We start from the raw sequence: 19,267 nt of genomic DNA, 5'->3' as shown, positions 1-19,267 counted from the left end.
CGTTTTCCAATGCTTCCACATCCTTCCTGTAATGGGGTGACCAGAACTGTACACAATATTCCAAGTGAGGCCTCACTAGCATTTTGTACACTTGCAGCATGACATCACAGCTCCGGAACTCAATCCCTCTACCAATAAAACCTAACACACTGAATGCCTTCTTAATAGCATTATCAACCTGGGTGGCAGCTTTCAGGGATCTATGTACATGGACACCAAGATCCCTCTGCACATCTATACTACCAAGAATCTTTCCATGACCCAGTATTCTGCCTTCCTATTATTCTTTCCAAAGTGAATCACCTCACATTTATCTGCATTGATCTCCATTTGCCAACTTTCAGCCCAATTCTGCAGTTTATCTGTGCAACCTGCAACATTCTTCCACACTGTCCACCACTCCACCGACTTTAGTGTCATCTGCAAACTTACTAACCCATTCACCTATGCCTGCGTACAAGTCATTTATAAAAATGACAGCAGTGGTCCCAAAACAGATCCTTGAGGCACACCACTAGTAACCGGACTCCAGGCTGAACATTTTCCATCAACCACCAATGGTTGCCATCTTACAGAAAGCCAGTTTCTAATCCAAACTGCTAAATCTCCCTCAATCCCATGCCTCCGTATTTTCTGCAATAGCCTACCATGTGGAACCTTATCAAAGGCTTTACTGAAGTCAATGTACACCACGTCAACTGCCCTACCCTCATCGACATGCTTGGTCACCTTCTCAATTCACTTGACTTCACTTGTCAATTATGCATCTGAGAAAGCAAACTTGGAAAATGTTCAGCTTTCTTTCCTTTGCATCTTAGGTTCTCATAAGGTGACTGCTGGGCACATGGGTCACAGAGGTCTTCTCATATCTTTATTCAAGACAGTTTGTCTTTTTTTTAAAATTCACTCTGGGGCCTGGACATCACTGGCTGGGCCAGTATTTATTGCCCATCCCTTGCTGCCCTTGAGAAGGTGGTGGGGAGCTGTTTTCTTGAACCACTACAGTCCACGTGCTGTAGCTAGACCCACAAGACAATGAGGGAGGGAATTTCACATTTTTATCCAAGTAACACCGAACAGATGGTAATATATTTCTGCTAAGAAGCGTAGTCTACACCAGGCAAGTGGCATTCTGTTCAGGTACAGGCTGGGGAGGGGAAAATCCTAGAAATTCAAAACTTTGAGCTACCCAAGAACAAAGCATATTTGATGTTGTGGGGATGGGAACCATTGCAGCAAACAGAGAAGGAGGTAAACAATTTTCTTCAAGCGTACAGCTAATACCAGCCTAACCAGTAAATGATGGAGCAGATGCAATCGGCTGAATGGCCCACTTTTGTTCTGTGTCTTAATGTTAGGAATGTTGCAGCAATGTGTGTTGACCGAGAGATCAATATTGACTAAGACAGCAGGGATCGCTCACCTACTTTGCTTCAGAACAGTATCATGGGATCTTTTGTTCCACTGAAATAAGCAGATGGAAGCTCAGTTTAATGTCTCATCTGAAAGGTGGAACTCTGACAGTGTAGTACTATACTGAGAACCAACCCTGACTTTAATGTTCAAGGCGAGGACTAGGACTTGAACCTTAAGATTCAGAGACAAGTGTACTACCAACCAAACCGGAGTTGACACTGGCTTCACCTGTAGGCCAAACATACTAGGAGCAAAATCATAGACTGGCTTAGAAGGCATCTTAAATGGACGAGGAGAGATAAATATACTAATGCTATGTCTCACAGATTTGGACTTCCATCCCACTGAGCTAACCTCCTCATGATGTTTGCTAGAGGTATTCACCAGACTTCATGATCATTCCCACAGACTTCTATTTCCCCTTGCACCAATGATGGCAGTAGGCCATTTCAAATCCAACTGCCAAATAACCACTAACATCTCCTGTCCAGAAAGTCAATCCAGCAAATGTCATTTGGGTTCCATGCCCATGACCAGGTCCAATACCTTCCTACCCCACAGCAAAAAGAAATAAAGCAATGGTCTCCACAAGGTTTCTTCAAATTATCAACATAATTCCCTTGGTTAGAATACTCAAATGACAGGCCTTGAGTGATTAGATTAGATTACCTACAGTGTGGAAACAGGCCCTTCAGCCCAACAAGTCCACACCACCCCTTGAAGCATCCCACCCAGACCACCAGTGCCACAAATGTAATGGCTAAGTTGTAAACAGTCCTGGAATGGGGACTTATTTTGGATAAATTGTTGTAGTACAGAAATTAAAAAAACACAATCAACAAAAGTATCAATGCAAAAACATTTTATTGCAATAACAACAAATTAAGAATTTACTTTATGTAGCTAGGAAGTCACATATGACCATTCAACGCTTGCTTTGTTCAGATACTGGAGTACTGTTCAGATGTCCTGAATACTCTCAGAGCAAACACTTTATTTGACTAATTTAGGAGCCATCCCTTCATCTGAATAGGTGTACAAGGTAATGAGGGGCATGGAAGGTGTACAAGGTAATGAGAGGCATGGATAGAGTCGAAAGCCAGAGACTTTTCCCCAGGGCAGGATTGACTACCACGAGGGGTCATAGTTTTAAGGTGTTAGGAAGGAGGTATAGAGGAGACGTCAGAGGGAGGTTCTTCACCCGGAGAGTGGTGAGCACATGGAATAGTTTACCAGTGGTAGTCGTGGAAGCGGAGTCATTCGTGACATTTAAGCGACTGCTGGACATGCACATGGAGAGCAGTGAATTGAGAGGAATGTAAGGTTAGGTTATTTTATTTTTGGATTAGAATTATTCCACAGCACAACATCGTGGGCCGAAGGGCCTGTACTGTGCTGTACTTTTCTATGTTCTACGAATAATTTCCAGAGTCTTGAGTGTCAAACACCTTGGACACACAGGGCCAATGACCATATACAAATCATGGTCATATTGTGATACCAGTGTTAAAGAGACACAGAACAGACTTTAAGCCTGAATAAACTGATAACGTAGGACAATTATGCCCGCAATTATACCCGATGTACATCAGCATTCAACAGTGTCAAACAACATAATTAACAGTCATAATACTAACTTGAAATCCATGAATACGATTTAACTTAGTTGAGCTTCCCATCCGTACTGGTATAAATGTTGGAGGACAACAGTGTTAGTCTTTAAAACCATAGTTAGAAATTTTACATGTTACAAGAGGTAATTCTGCAGAAATTCTGAAGTAATAAACACACAACAATTTAACTCCTCAGCTAACTTATTACTGGTATATTCTGAGGTACAAGCATATTAAATATTAATGTAGGTTTTATAATATTGTGATCTATGCAAAATTCTACCTCTGTGAAACAGCCTTTTTTTAAAAAGTCTATATCACATTTTAGTCCAAATTAGCTGTTCCTCAGATCATTACAGAATGCAAGGTACTTTGTCCCTGCACCAATAACAATTAGTATTTCAGCCTTTTAAAATTAAACCCATGGTTTAAAATAGTATTCAAATTTTGTGTACTACCAAAACTTAACATAATGACAAGACTGAAGTGTGTCTTATCCTGTACAAGATACTGTAAAAGTTTTTTTAAGAAAAGGAACTATTTAGATAGAGTCACACAGCATGGGAACAGGCCCTTCAGTCTGACCATGTTCCCAAACAAAACTAGCCCCCCCCACCCCCGCCCCGGCTGTGTTTGGCCCATATCCCTCCAAACCTTTCCTATTCATTAACTTACCTAAATGGCTTTTAAACGTTGTAACTGTACCTGCTCCCACAACTTTCTCTGACAGTTCAACCCACACACGAACCACTCACCATGCTGCCCCTCGTGTATTTTTTAAAGCTGTCTCCTTTCACCTTAAAAATATGCCCCTTTGTTTTGAACTCCCACCTATGGAAAGGACCCTTATCATTCAGCTTATCTATTCCCCTCATGATTTTATAAACTTCAGTAAGGTAATCCCTCAACCTCTTACACTCCAGCAAAAAAGGTCCCAGCCCTTCCAGTCAACTTTTATATTTCAAATTCTCCATTCCTGGCAATATCCTGGTAAATCTTGTCTGAACCCTCCCCTGTTTAATAATATCCTTCTTCTAAGAGGATAACCAGAACTAAACACAGTATTCCCTGATTAGCTATGATAGGATATTGCTTCTTGGGATAAACACAATTCGCACCATGCTTTCTGCTGATGGCACAAGAATTTCTATACAGTTTAATGATTCCTCTCTTCAGGGTACGGTCAATCAGCTGGATGATGTAGTGCCAAGACATGCAAATTCTAAGAACTTCATTTCCCCTCACAAAGCATTTTAATGGAAACTGGTGTCTTCTAATATATTAGAATTACACGATGACACCTGAGTACCAAAGTACTATTTAATGGTTTCTGTCTTAAAAATTAATCTAGTTTGTGGTGTCCCGTTCTGACTATATTAGATTCTGTCAATGAGTATGTATATGCATGTAACATCCAGAATATACTATTCACAAATTCTAACTTTCATGAACATTTTAATAGTTTTCTTTTTATTATGCAGTCTAATAAAGGGAGATGAATTATTTGGCCATATGTTAATAAAAGGGGAAGTTTGGAAGGAACACATCTTAACACCATTCTATAAATTATCCAACTCAGCTCTTTATTTTAGAATATTCAGTAGCACAGAAGGAAATCTCAGGAACATGCTACAAGCCTAACGATAAGCTGCTTTTGTGTGCTAGATAAAAGGTATTTGCATGTTGTCAGGCACTCTGATGTTAGCCTTACAAGCAGTGTATCCTGTCCAAAAGAACTGGTTTTGAGTTATTAGTGCTCAACGATGGGCATGTTGTATTGTGTGAATACTGCAATTAGATTACCTTTCTTGACACCAGATTTGGAAGATCCTGTGAAGGCAGTGCTCTTTGAAGCTGTGACCAAAGGGGTTCCCCAAGTCTGCAACTCAATTTTAGGGCCTTCTGAGCACCTTCTCCCATGTCTTTAACCTAACCGCCACATACCAAACCTAGTCATTACACAGGCTCTACTGCAACCAGCCCTTTGTCAGCTACTCAGTTTCAAATAGCAGCTATTGATTCCCCTAGTCTAACTTTTACCCACTCCTTTGGTCTGTCCAACTGTTGTACTATCTGTGGACTTTATCTTCACTTCTCATATACTCCTCCATCCTCCCCATCTTCAGCACATACACCAAAGCTTTCCTAGCTACAATCAGTTCTGAAGAAGGGTCACTGGACCCGAAACATTAATTCTGCATACTCACCACAGGTGCTGCCAGGCTTGTTGGGTTTTCCTAGTAATTTGTTTTTGTTTCCCCAAGAGGATTGTTCTAAATCTCCTATGATTCACACAAATAATTTTTGAGAGTCTACTTATTGTAACATATAATGCTAATATTTCCATTTACTTTGTATTTCTACTGAATTGAGTGCCTCTGGCAGAAGTATTCTGGACATATTTCTTGTTCCTGCTTGAGAGCAATGTTGAAAAATATTTACATTAATTGAATAGAGAGGAGCTGAAGCAAATAAAGTAGAAGGAAATTCTTAACTTGGATTTGTTTTTTTTTAAAGAAGATATGAAGCACAAAATTATTTAAACATTGAATTATTTGAGCAATACTGAAAAATCAAAGTTATGTGTCGCCCCAATCAATGTCTATTGTTATTACGTGTTAGCTAATTCATATTAAACCTTATTTGCTTTCAGTTCTCACAACACACAGTATTTTGTGATAACACGGTGTGAAGCTGGATGAACACAGCGGGCCAAGCAGCAGAGGAGCAGGTAAGTTTGACGTTTCAGGTCAAGGCCGTGTTATCCCCCATTCTCCAGCATCGGCAGTTCCTACCATCTCTGTAACACAGTATTTTGTGTCTGAATGAGGTAATTAGTCAGTCATACTAATGAAATTACAATGGTTATAATCTCTTATTAAATTTGTGACAAGATTAATGGAACCATAAGCCATAAAAGAAGAAGCCTAGTGAGATAGTAAGGAACACATTAAATAAGAACAAGATATTGCTGTACAAATAGTCTTTTCAGATCTCAGTGCAGTCTGTACCTTATGTAAAGCTTTATAAAATTTCAGTCAATTAACCACAAGTCTTTTACAAAGCAGCTGATGTCTCTACAAGTGCATGGCCTAACAGTATACTAGGTACATAATGCTAATACTGGTATCACTTCTTAGTGCATACACAAGAGATTGTAAAACACTCCAGTGACAAATATACTGAAAGCTGATGTGCCAAGCTGCTAAATCTGACAGCACACAAAGCAAATTTTAAAGACTTGCATCAAAAAAAATGGCTTTCACTTCATTTAATGATCATTCACATTTTGTTCGTGAATTTATTTAAAAAACACAGGCAAATTGATTTATAGGTATAGACAGAGTTTGCTCAACCCAATGCCTCATACAAAAAATACCAATGAAGAAATGTTAATATTTTGCCTCATATGTCAGTACTTTGCAGGTTCATGCCCTGAATTCTTCAGATTCCCCACTATTAACTCAACTGTTATATCTTGGAAGAATCAGGTAGAAGGAAGAATAGGAACCAAAATAGTGACAGAAAGATCTACTTTCACGCTTCATTGTAGCCAATTAAAGAACAGCACGGTCTGATCCTAATATCCAGTCCCATGCATCACTCTATATCTTTGGGGAAAAGGAGAAGACAGCATTAAAAGGATTTATAACAGAGGAAGATATGAGGGATGAAACAACAATGATAAAGGAGAATCAACTACACCGAACAGAGTAACACACTGGAAAAACAAAACCTACACCTTGGAGCTAATGATAGCTAATAGAGCAATGAAATTATGGTACATATCATCCACATTCCAGTTCAATATTGGAGAAAATGCAATGAACTGAATGGTTACTCCTGTTTCTATGTCTTCCTAAAGATATCAATGCTACTTTAGCCTATCAAATGCTTGTTCACATCAATAACTAAATAAGTAAAAGCGTGTAATTAAAATCATAGTCATTTGAAATTGCAACCATTCACAATTTATTCCATTTATGCATTTTTATCCTTGCCAGGCTCAGACCAAGTTTACGGCAAAAAAATAGAAAATACTCCTGTTTATGGATTTTGAGGACTCTATAAAATATGTTACATGTCAGGAAGCAATGTCTTTTTTTTCAAAAACACAATTGATGTGATACCATCAACTTCTTCAGCCTGAAATTGTGGAGAGGTGAGTTCATGTACTTAGCTGAACTGACAAGGTCACTGGGGGGAAAAAAAATCAAAATTGGATCTTTAATGTAATTCAGTTCTTTTATGCATTCAAACACTGTGACCTCTACCAATGACCAATCCCATTCCTATTGGGCGCCATTAATTACATTTAACACAGTAAACCTACTGTCAACCCAGGAACTTGAAATATAAACCCTACTTCCTGCATTCCACAGATGCTGCCTCACAAATATCAATCTTTCTGCACCTGCATTATTCTACTTTTTGTCCTGCTCCAACTCTCCTGGCCAAAGAATAAATGACATTACAGGAGTACTACAAATAAAATAGCAAAAAGAAATTCTGGAACATTGTGATATGTTGGAACATTAAAAAGGGTATTAACAATGTTAAAAAAAACTAATGTAATTTGCCGTGCATTAGGGAACACAATTTTAGGAAGACAATGGGAAAACACTTCTAGATCCCACAGTCAGTCAATCGATTGGAGTACATGCACAAAATGATGTGTGCTAGCATTTCTGAGAATTGTTCTCAGATACCTCAGATCCAAAAAAAACTGAATCCTTTTTGAGAACGATGCCACTCAGTTTTCAAGTATAACTCACCACAGAGGTTTTCATTATAACCTAAGTCATTTATTTTCAATGTACAACAAGGAGTCTATGAAAACCTTTTATACATGAGAAATATATTTAGCCACATGGATAAGTTATTTATAAATCGTACCAAATATTAAAATTTGAATTGAAGATTAAAAATTAAGTACAGATATGAAACTAAGATTCAATTTATTTTTCTCACTGAACTGAAATGTAAAAATACTGATTTGAAAAAGTAGTAATATTTAAAGACAAATTGAGAATGAGTCTTGAACTGCATATTAACAACTGTTTTGGTGAGCAGTGTTTTGCTCTTATTTTAATTGACCTGTCAGGTTTGTGAACAAGAAGAGATCATGAATTACCAATGCCATGTACTTTTTTAAAGGTTATACTTGAAAAGTGAGCATAAAATACTACCACTAAATGTTCAAGATCTGTCATCTCTTAACAGTCAGAGTGGCTTCAGCGGTTGCCAACAAGCCTCATTTAGAGCATGCTATTGATAGGTTCACATTATTATTACCATTCTCTAACATAAATCAATAGCATCAATGTGGAGGACTACTGTGGACACAACTCTCAGTTTCATATCCTTTGACATTGGAAGAAACATAGAACGATAAGTGGAGATACATAGTGTTACCGCCTAAATTACAAATAACTGGTTTTAATCCTTGCAATAAAAGAAATCATGTATTTAGATTAAAGATAACAAAGGATAATTTTCACATTTACATTTTTATAGGTTGTAATTACTCAGCATGATTTTGCAAGATTCATGTAGAGAATGTGGACATACATATAAAAAAACCTTAAATTACTTGAGTCATGCATTTATTGTTTTAATGAAAAACACATCTTTCTTTATTTAACACAGTAATCACACTCTCCAAAAAAAGTATTAAAATTGATTTAAGTTATTTTCTTTGCTACAGTAATGCCTATTTTAACTTTCACTGAACATCACTCAGTTCTATAATTACCAATTATATTGCATGTTGAACTTGAACATGCCAACAGTACAAGTTACATTTCAGAGGTTAAATGCAGAAGTTAAATAAAATTATCAACTGTAAAATATTAGAAACATGTCTTCCTTTACTAATAAAATGTTAAATGAAGATGTCCTGAAAGCAACTGATGTTCAATGATTCATTGCTCCTCCAGTAAAGCATTTCAGAAGTTGATGCTGACAAAGCAAGATAAATGTTTATAATAAAGAGCTTACGAATAACAAGGAGCTTTTACTGCCATGTCCAATAAGTTGGCAAGATTCTAATCCAAAAGCTTTAAACAAACCTTAGCAGAGGACAAATATTTTTGACCTGTCCAAAGTAGCCAGATATAGCATCTCCCCACCCAACACCCAGGACAATTTTATCTTCCCTTTGTGAGACACCATCTCCCACTCCCATGTCTCCAGCAGTGCTGCTTTCTCTCTCGGTGATATGAGCATACAACTCCAAGGTTCAGATGGCAAACTTCACAAAACATTAATTTTCAAACTTCATACAAACCACAGTAGTTGGTATGAAGAATGTCAAAACATCTGTATTAGTGAAAGATAGAAGCAAAGTGCAAAGATGTCCCTATTCTTTCCAGTAACTCAAAGAAATCAAGTGATTAAATGTTAACAATTCATACCCGGACAGATCTAACTATTGTAATATATTACTACAATTTGTCTCAATTTTTAAATCTTGCATTGCTGGACTCTTTCACTGAAATGTGTTTTATTCTCTTTCCTGCCTAGATTCCTCTATTGTGCAATCCCATGCTGTATATTTACAAGATGGCATAGTTTTTCTAGGCCATACAACTTCTGCATACATGATGCAGACATTAATAGTTAACAGCAACTTATTGCAATTTCCTCACCTCACAGGATCAAAATTATAAACTATTTACTTTTGGTGAACTGTAGTGTATGTAAGAGTGGACGTACAATACCAGAGCAAATGTATTATGACAACTGTCTACATGGCAATATTGCACCATTAGGGAAAGAAACTTAAGCCACAGAATGTGCACTATACAGATTCACCTGAAAGACGTCAGATGTATGATTTAAGAAACACAGCAAAGGAGAAAGGCTTCAGAATCGTTTACATTGAACTGTAAAGGACTAGAAGAAGACGCATTGAAGTATTTTTAAGCTTCCAATGTTTTAATAGGAATTATAAGTCAATTTAGAATTGATATTATAACAGCAAAGTACAAGATTTGGGGAAATGCCACCAGGTTCAGAAGGTTGGAGCTAAAATTAGCTTTGCCAGCCAACATGCCAATTTCATACTTCCATCTGACCTCCAGGCCATTTAGGCAACAGGTAGCCAATCAGGATATTAAGAACTTAATGCAGGCAAATTGAAGGAGACCAAATGAACTCTACAATCAGCCACTACGTTCACATAGCTAAACTGACCCCTACCTATCTGGAGGCAAGTAACTTCTTTTTTACACTCATTCACAGGATGAAGGTGTCACTGGCTAGGTAACATTTATTGGCAGTAGCCAATTGCCCAGAGGGCAGTTAAGAATCAACTACATTACTATTGGTCTGGAGTCACATCTAGGCCAGATTTCCTTCCCTGAAAGGACATTAGTGAACCAGATGGGTTTTTACAACAATCAACAATAGATTCACAGTCATTAGATGATTAATTTCAATTATTTATTGAATTCAAACTCCAACCTCTACCATGGCCAGATTCAAACCCAAGTCCCCAGAACATTATTTGCATTAATAGTCTAGCGATAATACCACTAGGCCATCACCTCCCCTACATCAGCCAGGGTGTGGCAGTATCCAAGGGAAGGCCAGAGACATTCTCAGTGTGTGTGTGCAGGTTCAGCCACCTTCCACATAGTTAAGGAGTAATTTACAGTTATTACATGACACAGATTGCTGAATTAAATTTTTTTTAAAAAAAGAGTTGGAAAGGGAAATGCTGTAGTAGCCATGGACTTACATAATATATAGTTGTGTAACTCATTGTGTAACACATGTTTAAAAGGGTTCTCTTCCATATTGAAGACTGTTTTCTCATTTACTTCTAATTTTAGCCCGTTTCTTTCAAGCAAACAAACTGCTGGTCCTCCAGCTTTCAGATCACGCTCACTATCCTTAATTGGACAGCAAGCTTTCCCTCTGGCAATTAACTGATCATCCTGCAGAAAATGGTCAGTCTCAAGAAGCAAAATCCAGCCCAATATCTTTACACTGGATTGTTGGATTACAGAAATTAGTTAAGATAGATAAACAAAAAGGAGACAAGCAAGGATAAAGGGTTCGGAAGAATAAGATCTTGGACTCTGAAATTTGTTTCTGTGCTGTCAATCACTATTATTCAACTTTTTGTTTTAATTCATAGGATGTGGACATTGTTGGCAAAGCTAGAATACCACTTATGCACATTTACAACTGAGAAGAGGTGATCTGTCTTCCAGAAATGCTGAAGCAACAGTTTATTAATATTATGTGTTAAGGTGACCAATGGAAACTAATTTCAGTGGTCATGGACTTAGACGTAAAATATAGTTGTGTAACTCATTGCATATTTAATGTCTTATTAATCTTATTGTTAACGTGACACAGAGGTAATATTAAGATATTTTGATGGGTAATGAAAATGCCTTTTCAAGATATATTTTCATTCTTCTGGGAGAAGATGTGGTGCCAAGTGTTTGATTTACACATTTTAAACGTCATTTATTAATGAGAGATTTACTGGAGTGGTAATGGAAATTTGTTTGCATTACGAGAGTTTTATGAATAAACAAAATAAACATTGAAGGTATCGGTTTTCTTTTGATTCGAAGGTCAGAAATTGACTTTCAGAAATAATAAGGACTGCAGATGTTGGAAGGCAGAGTCTATGGGTGAGAGGCTGGAAAAGCACAGCAGGTCAGAAAGCCTCTGAGAACAGCTAAGTTTTACCTGCTCATTAGGAATTGAGTTTTCTTGCTTGGAGCCTCTTAAAGCTCTTTGTTTCAGTTCACAGGAGTCCTGGTGGAGGATGGAGATATAAAGCAGTTACTCCGAAGGACAGGTCTTAGTTTAGAACTCTAGGGAATAGATAAACCCTAAAAGGAGTTTACTTTGTAAGTTCCAGACCAGAACTGTTTATTTAGAACTGAGATTTGAAGCTGAGAAGATTTAAGCTCAGTTATGTGAATACTCAAAAGGCGAGGCCATCAAATTCTCAAAATTGTGAATGGAAAGCCACAGTTACATCAGTGGTATAGATATGGTAGAGAAAAGAATTCTCTCTGGTTTTTGAATATTATAAAGGAGTACTGATAGAATATTGTATTTTACCATGTGGTTCAAAATGTTTAAAACTGCATTATATGTCAATAGCTTGATCTATTTTATGTTTCCTTTTTGCATAAATAAATTGGGCTTTATTGATAAAACCAAATCTGTAACACTGAAGATCAAAATGATCTATCCAGCCAGATTTCAGTCCAGTTATTACATCTGAGACTATAACAGTGTACTTTGCCTTTAAGACAGTTCATCTTTAAGAGCTCCATTATACAACTATACAATGTTCTAACACTGCTTGGGAAACGACGTTGACAGACAGATCAAGCTTTTTGCTGTAATGTATGCTTCATAGTTTATAACATGTTTTACTATTTTAAATAAACTAACCCATGATGAGCAATTAAGCTCCTCCCAGTTAAGTTCAATACTGTTGTGTTTTAAGGAGTACCTACAGAGTGTTTTCATGTCACTTTCTTTGACTTCCACTGAAAGGTTGGCCACTTGAAAGGTGAGAAAACAAGAACTCACAGAGGAATTGTTTTTCAGTCATCTGGACACACAGTGTCCAGTCTACCATAACTGATTTCAAAAGAATTTTGCCAGAACACTTGTAAGTGTCACTGACATTTATTCAATAGGGCTGAAGCTGCAAGTTTTCTAGAAACGTTGCTGGTGGAACTTCTCTAGCACACTTATGTGATACTGATACACAACATAGGTCTCACTGCAGGGCAGGAGTCCAGAGATGACAACTACTCTATACACAAGGGCTTTGGTTGGCTAGTGGAGATCTTTGTTACCAAACATTCACTGACATAATTTATAGAAGATATACTATATTCAGTGTTGCTGCAGTTACATTTCTGGTCAACGGTAACCTTCACCAAGATAATAATGGTGGGGGGGGTGGTTTGACAATAGCAATTAAATGCAAAACAGATTTTCTTTGGTAGTCTGTTATACTCACCACTACGTAAGTTTATGAAGCTAGTGCATGATGTGTTCAATTTGACATAGACATTGGGGTTGATCTCTGCGGTTCTAGGGCATCCACAACACTAGAAATAAAGCATATTTCAGAATCCATGAAAAAGATCTGACATCTGTATAGAAAATTATAATACCAAAAGTAAAGAAGCTGGGGTTGCAGATTAGTGGTGGGGTTGAATGTTTCCAGAAAATAAAAGGGAGGAACTTGAATGTCACATTGTACCAAAGGGGCAATAAAAGTATAGGGCAACTCAATAACAGAACAAACTTAAAGATTTGTATCTTAATGCACGAAGCATTCAGAACAAGGTGATGAACTGATAATGCAAATCAAGCTAAATGAGTATGATCTCATTACACAAACATAGTTGCAAGGAGATCAAAGTAGGAAATTAACATTCAGGGATATTTGAACTTTCTAGGAAACAAGAGGTATGGAAAGGGGGTGGGGTATCACTGTTAATAAGACATGAAATGAGGACAGTTGGGAGATGTGATCTAGGCTCCAATTATGTAGAAATTTGTTTGGGCAGACGTAAGAAATCACATGGTAAAGAATAATAGGAGTGGCGTTGACTCCCAAAGAGGAGTCAAACTGTGGAATAGGCTATAAATCAACAAATAATAGCAGCATGTCAAAAGAATAAAACAATAATTACAGGTGGTTTTAATATTCGTGTTGATTGGGTTAATCAAATTGGAAAGGGTAGCCACAATAACAAATTCATAGAGTGTATCAGGGATGGTTACCTAGAGCAATGTGTCATGGAGCCAAACTAATGGGCCTGAAAATGGATAAGTCCCTTGGCCCTGAAGGCTTGTATCCTAGGATTTTAAAAGACGTAGTTAAAGAGCTAGTTGATGCATTGGTTATAATTTTTCAGAAATCCTTGGATTCTGGAGAAGTGCCAGAGGATTGGAAAACTACTAATGTGACATCTCCATTCAAAAAAGAGAGGGAGGCAAAAAAAAAGGTGTCTATAGGCCAATTAGCCTAACATCTACTGTTGGGAATTAATTATTAAGAAAGTAACAGCAGATTATTTGAAAAATTATAATATAATCAAGCGCAGTCAGTTGGAGATAGCAAGAACTGTAGATGCTGGAGTCAAAGTCAATACAGTGTGGAACTGAATGAGCACAGCAGGTCAGACAGCAGAGAAGCAGGAAAGTTTGTGTTTCAGGACAGGACCCTTCATCAAGACCTGATCATAAGAAGGCCACATCTTATAAGGGATTCTTTGGTTAAGGGAACAGACAAGTATTTCTCAGGCCATCTACACGAGTCCAGGATGGTTTGTTGCCTCCTTGGTGCTAGAGTCAGGAATATCACAGCACAGCTGTGAGATATTCATCTGGGCGAGCGCAAACAGCCAAAGATCATGGTCTACACTGACGCTAATGACTACGTATGAATGGGGGTGTGATCCAGCAATTGCCAGTTAGGGATCAAGGTAGAAAATTAGCAACCAGGATTTCTAAAGTAGTAATCTCCAGTTTCCTGCAGCACTGGGAGTAAATTCAATATAGAAATAGGAACACAGGTGAGTGTGTAGATGAAAAGGTGGTGCAGGACTTTAGATTCCAGTAACAAAGGTTCCACGGGAGATTGTACCTGTACAAGCTTGACAAGTTGCATGTGAACTGAGCTGGGATGAGTTCTTTGCAGGAATTTTTCATATGCTGTTGGGGAGGGATTAACTTAACTCAGCAGGGGATTTGGAACCAGTCAATAATATTAGACAGTAATACCATGGTGCCAGAAAGGCTAGGAAAGGCAACTGGCACTAAATTAGTGAAAAGGAAGTTATAGGTGGAAGCCTGGCAAGGAAGAATGTAATGAAACCTGGGTCCAGGTTACACTGCATGCATGTAAATGCATGGAGTATAGTTAATAACATATGGGAGTTACAGGCTTGGAATGTCTGATAGGATTATGATATCATGGAGTAATGGAGATTCGGCTCAAGAAAGATCCAAGTGTTAAATATTTCTGTTACCAGGTGTTTAGGAAATATAGTAAAATGAAGAAATACAACAAACAAAGGAAATTATAGCACAGGAACAGGCCCTTCGACCCTCCAAGCCTGTGCCGATCAAGATCCTCTATCTAACCTGTCATCTATTTTCTAAGGGTCTGTGTCCATTTGCTCCCCGCCCATCCATGTACCTGTCCAAATATATCTTAAAAGACGCTAACGTGTCTGCGTCTACCACCTCCGCTGGCAATGCGTTCCAGGCACCCACCACCCTCTGTGTAAAGAACTTTCCACGCATATCTTCCTTAAACGTTCCTCCTCTCACTTTGAACTCATGACCCCTCGTAATTGAGTCGCCCACTCTGGGAAAAAGCTTTTTGCTAACCAAATGTGAAGCATTTTTGGAGAAGGACATTGTGGAGTTGGAGAAACGATATTGCAGAGCATTCAAAGAAAGAATCTATTTGGCTGGAGCTAGGGAATTTAGGAAAAACAAATTGATGTATAATATAAAGGTCTGAGCTAATGGCACAAATATAAATCTGCAAGGAACGGCTCTTGTGGCGCAGTGACAGTGCCCATACTTCTGAACCAAGCGGCTTAGTTTCAAGTCCCATCTCCTCTAGAGGTTTGTAATAATACCTTTGAACAGGGTGATTTAAAAAATCTACAAAATTTGCAAGAAAACCACAGAGGGATAAACATCATAAAGTAGTTGTAATGGGGGACTTTAATTATCCATATGCACCCTAAGAAAATGGTCAAGTTAAGGAGCTGTGAAAGACAATATTCCTAGGCTGTGTTTGGGAGACCAGCATAGAAATGTGTCAATTCAACAAGCAAGGACGCATTACTAGACTTGATTCTCAGGAACAAGGAGGGTCAAGTAGAACATGAGACAGTAGGGAATAGTTACAGGACAATGATCTTTGTTTCATAATATTTAGAATGACTGTAGAAAAAGACATTGGTCAAAGAAGAGTAAGAACTATCAACTGGTGGAAAGCAGACCTAAATGGGGCAAGAACATATCATAGAGACAGACTGTAACTGAAGATTGGCAGAAAAAACAGTTTCTGAACAACGGGTAGCTTCGAGACAAGGACAATTTGCGCATAGTCATGGAATATTCCCTCAAAAGGGTATGCATCAAATCCATATGTCCCAGGATGACAAAGCAGACAAAAGTTAAAGGAAATGTGGGCTTATGACAGGTGTCTGGTGTAGTGCTTGTAACAAGGTCAGCCAGGTGGAGCAGGGAATATGGGTTCCATTACTGGGGCTGTTACACTGGTCCAATCAGTGAGTCCTGGCTGACAGATAAGAATAAGAATAGGAGCGTTAGACTTGATATGAGGGAGTTGAATCAGTGTCAAGGACTCTCCATGCATGCATAAAGAGTGACCTGGTAATGGGATACCGGCCTCTATGGAGTTATTTCAGTGACAGTGACAATGAGAGTGAAATTAAAGATGTAACCATGCAAAAACACTTACTAGCTGAAGCCCAACTGGACTTCAAACAGGCATTAACACTAATTTTATCATTTAAAAATGAGGCAAGTGGAAAATATGGGTTTCAGGGTATTCTGATGGAAGTGCACACCCTTACCAGTCCGAGTGAGCTTAGAAACACTACTTCAGTGAAGGTAATTGCATAGCCTCACTCAGAACATAGCGACTCTAGGTCAACCCACTGCAGAACCCCAAAACAAAGCCAAGCGTTAGCTAAACAGTTAACATTTTCATCAGGATCCGAGCTGGCAAGCCATTGTCATTTCTGTTGGTATGCAGATTTGAGACAGCAGAACAGTCCCACTAGACCTAAACTGAGTAAGAGAACTCATAAGCTGGTATCCAGGAGAGTGCACACCCTGGAGTGTCCACCTACATCTGGATTGGAACAGTTAAATTGCTTAGCAACATTCAAATCAGAACCAAACTGTGTGAATGGTTTACTGGTCACCCGGTTCTATTGTAAGTTAATACCACTGCAATTGTTTCAATGATCATAGAACCAGTCTTGAACAAAGTTCGATCTGGACTCCAGCCCTTAAAACTTTCACAAGACCTCAGCTAGACTGAGAACCTATACCAGGGAACTGTTGCTGAATAAGGGTACAACTTCAGTCCCAGCTGGTCCACTTGCCATGGGCTGTAGTAAAAGGCTCCAGCCAAGATTGATGGGGCAAAATAGGTTGAGAAAGATCCACCTTGATAAACTCAACATTTTTCCATCAGAAAAATGGCTGCCTGAGTGAAATCCTAACTAAATACCTGGAAGCTTTTGAGAAAGGTCTGAGGACTATCCAAGGATCCAAGGTCACCTTGCATATTGACCAGAAAGCAATTCCATAACACCGCAAGGCCCACTCAGTGCCATTTGCCCTACTTGCAAAAGCAGAGGCAGAAATCAGAAATTAAAGGAATCATCAAGCCAGTTGAGTTTGTGGCAGCAGTCATACCAATTGTGAAGCCCAATTAGTCAGTTCACTTTTTGTGGATTTTAAATAAACAGTAAATCGCTTTTCACAGCTGGATAAATATTCAATCCCTCACAAAGAGTATTTATAAGCAAAGGTGGTAGGGGGCTGTCCTTCAAGAAGCTGAACATACCTGGAATTACAGTTGGATAATTAGATGTGGATTCCCAGAATTATGCTACAATTAATACCCATGAGAGTTTGTACTAATATACCAGACTGCCACTTACAGGTACTGTAAGCCTGTGCAATTTTTCAGTGGACAATGGAGGAATTCTGACCTCACGCTAAAACGCCTCAGGAGGACCTACAAAAAAAAAGAACTGGCCTTTGTCCTTAAACTCAGAAGCGGGTGGAGTGGGAGAGTGTAATGAGTGTAACAAGGTCAGACAGGTGGACCTCACACAATATGAGTTCTCTGGTTGGGCTGTTAATCTGTTCCAGTCAAGGAGCCTTGGCTGACAAATAAGAGTGTCACATAGTGGTCACTCTGACAGTTGGCTCTGAGGGAGCTGGAGCAGTGTCAAGGGCTCTCCACGTGTCAATAAAGGGTGACTCAGTGATGGGACACCAATCTCTGTGGAGTTATTTCATCAGGAAATAAATACAGTTGAAAACCAAGCTGAATACTGACAGTTAAAAAATATTGTAGTAACAAATACAGAAAGAAAAAAGGGATAAAAAAAAGACTGGAAATTGCATAAAAATGAAATCCTAGTGCACAAACAGCAACTTGGGTACAAAACTGGCTGAGGGAGAGTAACCAGACAGTAAAAGGTTAATGGGTATTGTTCTGGATAAACAAAGGTTTACAGTGGAGTTCCCCTGGGGTCAGTATTGGGACCCATGCTCTTTCTGATATATGCAAATGTAGCGACCACTCTTTGTTTGGACTGTGAACTGAAATAGGAGAAAATATTGTTTTCAACTAAGGGACCTGTTTAAGATGTCTGGACTTTTAAAAACAAACTCCTGAAACACAGGAATTGCATACACAATGTTGCTTTATTCAAGCAGTGAGGGAATCCAGACAAATTGACACTGCCAGAGTGTTCAAGGGACTTTTGTCCAGAGACAGTCTTTTGATTAGCTGTTGAAAGTTCAGGCGGGCTTAACACAGAAGCATTTGATTGGTTCCTGATAGGTGGCTGCAGGCCTGTGAGCAATACATCTGAAAAATCCAGCCCGCAAAAGAGAAAGCATGTCTCTCACTCTTCTGTATGCAGAAGTAAAACAAGATATCTGGTTAACACAGCGTGGAGCTGGAGGAAACAAAGCAGGCCGGGCAGGAGAGGAGCAGGAAAGCTGACATTTTGGGTCAGGACCCTTCTTGAGAAGACCCTTATTTTCTGAAGAAGGGTCCCAACCCAAAATGTCAATTTTCCTGCTCGTAAAATGCTGCCCGGCCTGCTGTGTTCCTCCAGCACTACACTGTATTATCTCTGACTCCAGTATTGGCAGTTCTTACTATCTCTAAGATGTCTGGTTACACTCCTTTTCCTTTCAACAAATGATTTGCAGAGGGAGCAGCTTATAGAGAAAGGAGAAGGGCATAAAATAAAGACCAAACAACTGTGGATGCTAAAACAAAATCAGAAATTGCTGGAAAAGCTGAGCAGATCTGGCTGCATCTGCAGAGAGAAATCAGAGTTAATATTTTGGATCCAGCAGCTCTTCTTTAGAAGGAAGTAAAAACTACCTTCAGAGGCATTGAATGGACAAGTCCTCAACTACTAAATTAA

The 19,267-nt window shown here is 38.7% G+C and overlaps 1 protein-coding gene across 3 annotated transcripts in view; it reads right to left on the bottom strand.

Annotated features, from left to right (window-relative positions):
• Nucleotides 1-19,267, bottom strand: part of megf11 (multiple EGF-like-domains 11) — a 498,254-nt gene that overhangs the window by 423,505 nt on the left and 55,482 nt on the right. For all 3 annotated transcript variants that reach the window (XM_059639362.1, XM_059639360.1, XM_059639361.1), the window contains exon 2: nt 13,042-13,132. The gene's annotated coding sequence lies outside the window, so the exon portion shown is untranslated. The remainder of the gene's footprint in view (nt 1-13,041; nt 13,133-19,267) is intronic.

Source organism: Stegostoma tigrinum, chromosome 33 (assembly GCF_030684315.1).
Source record: "Stegostoma tigrinum isolate sSteTig4 chromosome 33, sSteTig4.hap1, whole genome shotgun sequence".
Classification (NCBI taxonomy): Eukaryota; Metazoa; Chordata; class Chondrichthyes; order Orectolobiformes; family Stegostomatidae; genus Stegostoma; species Stegostoma tigrinum.
Note: the sequence above shows the minus strand (reverse complement) of the source record. Positions and strands in the feature narration are given on the sequence as shown.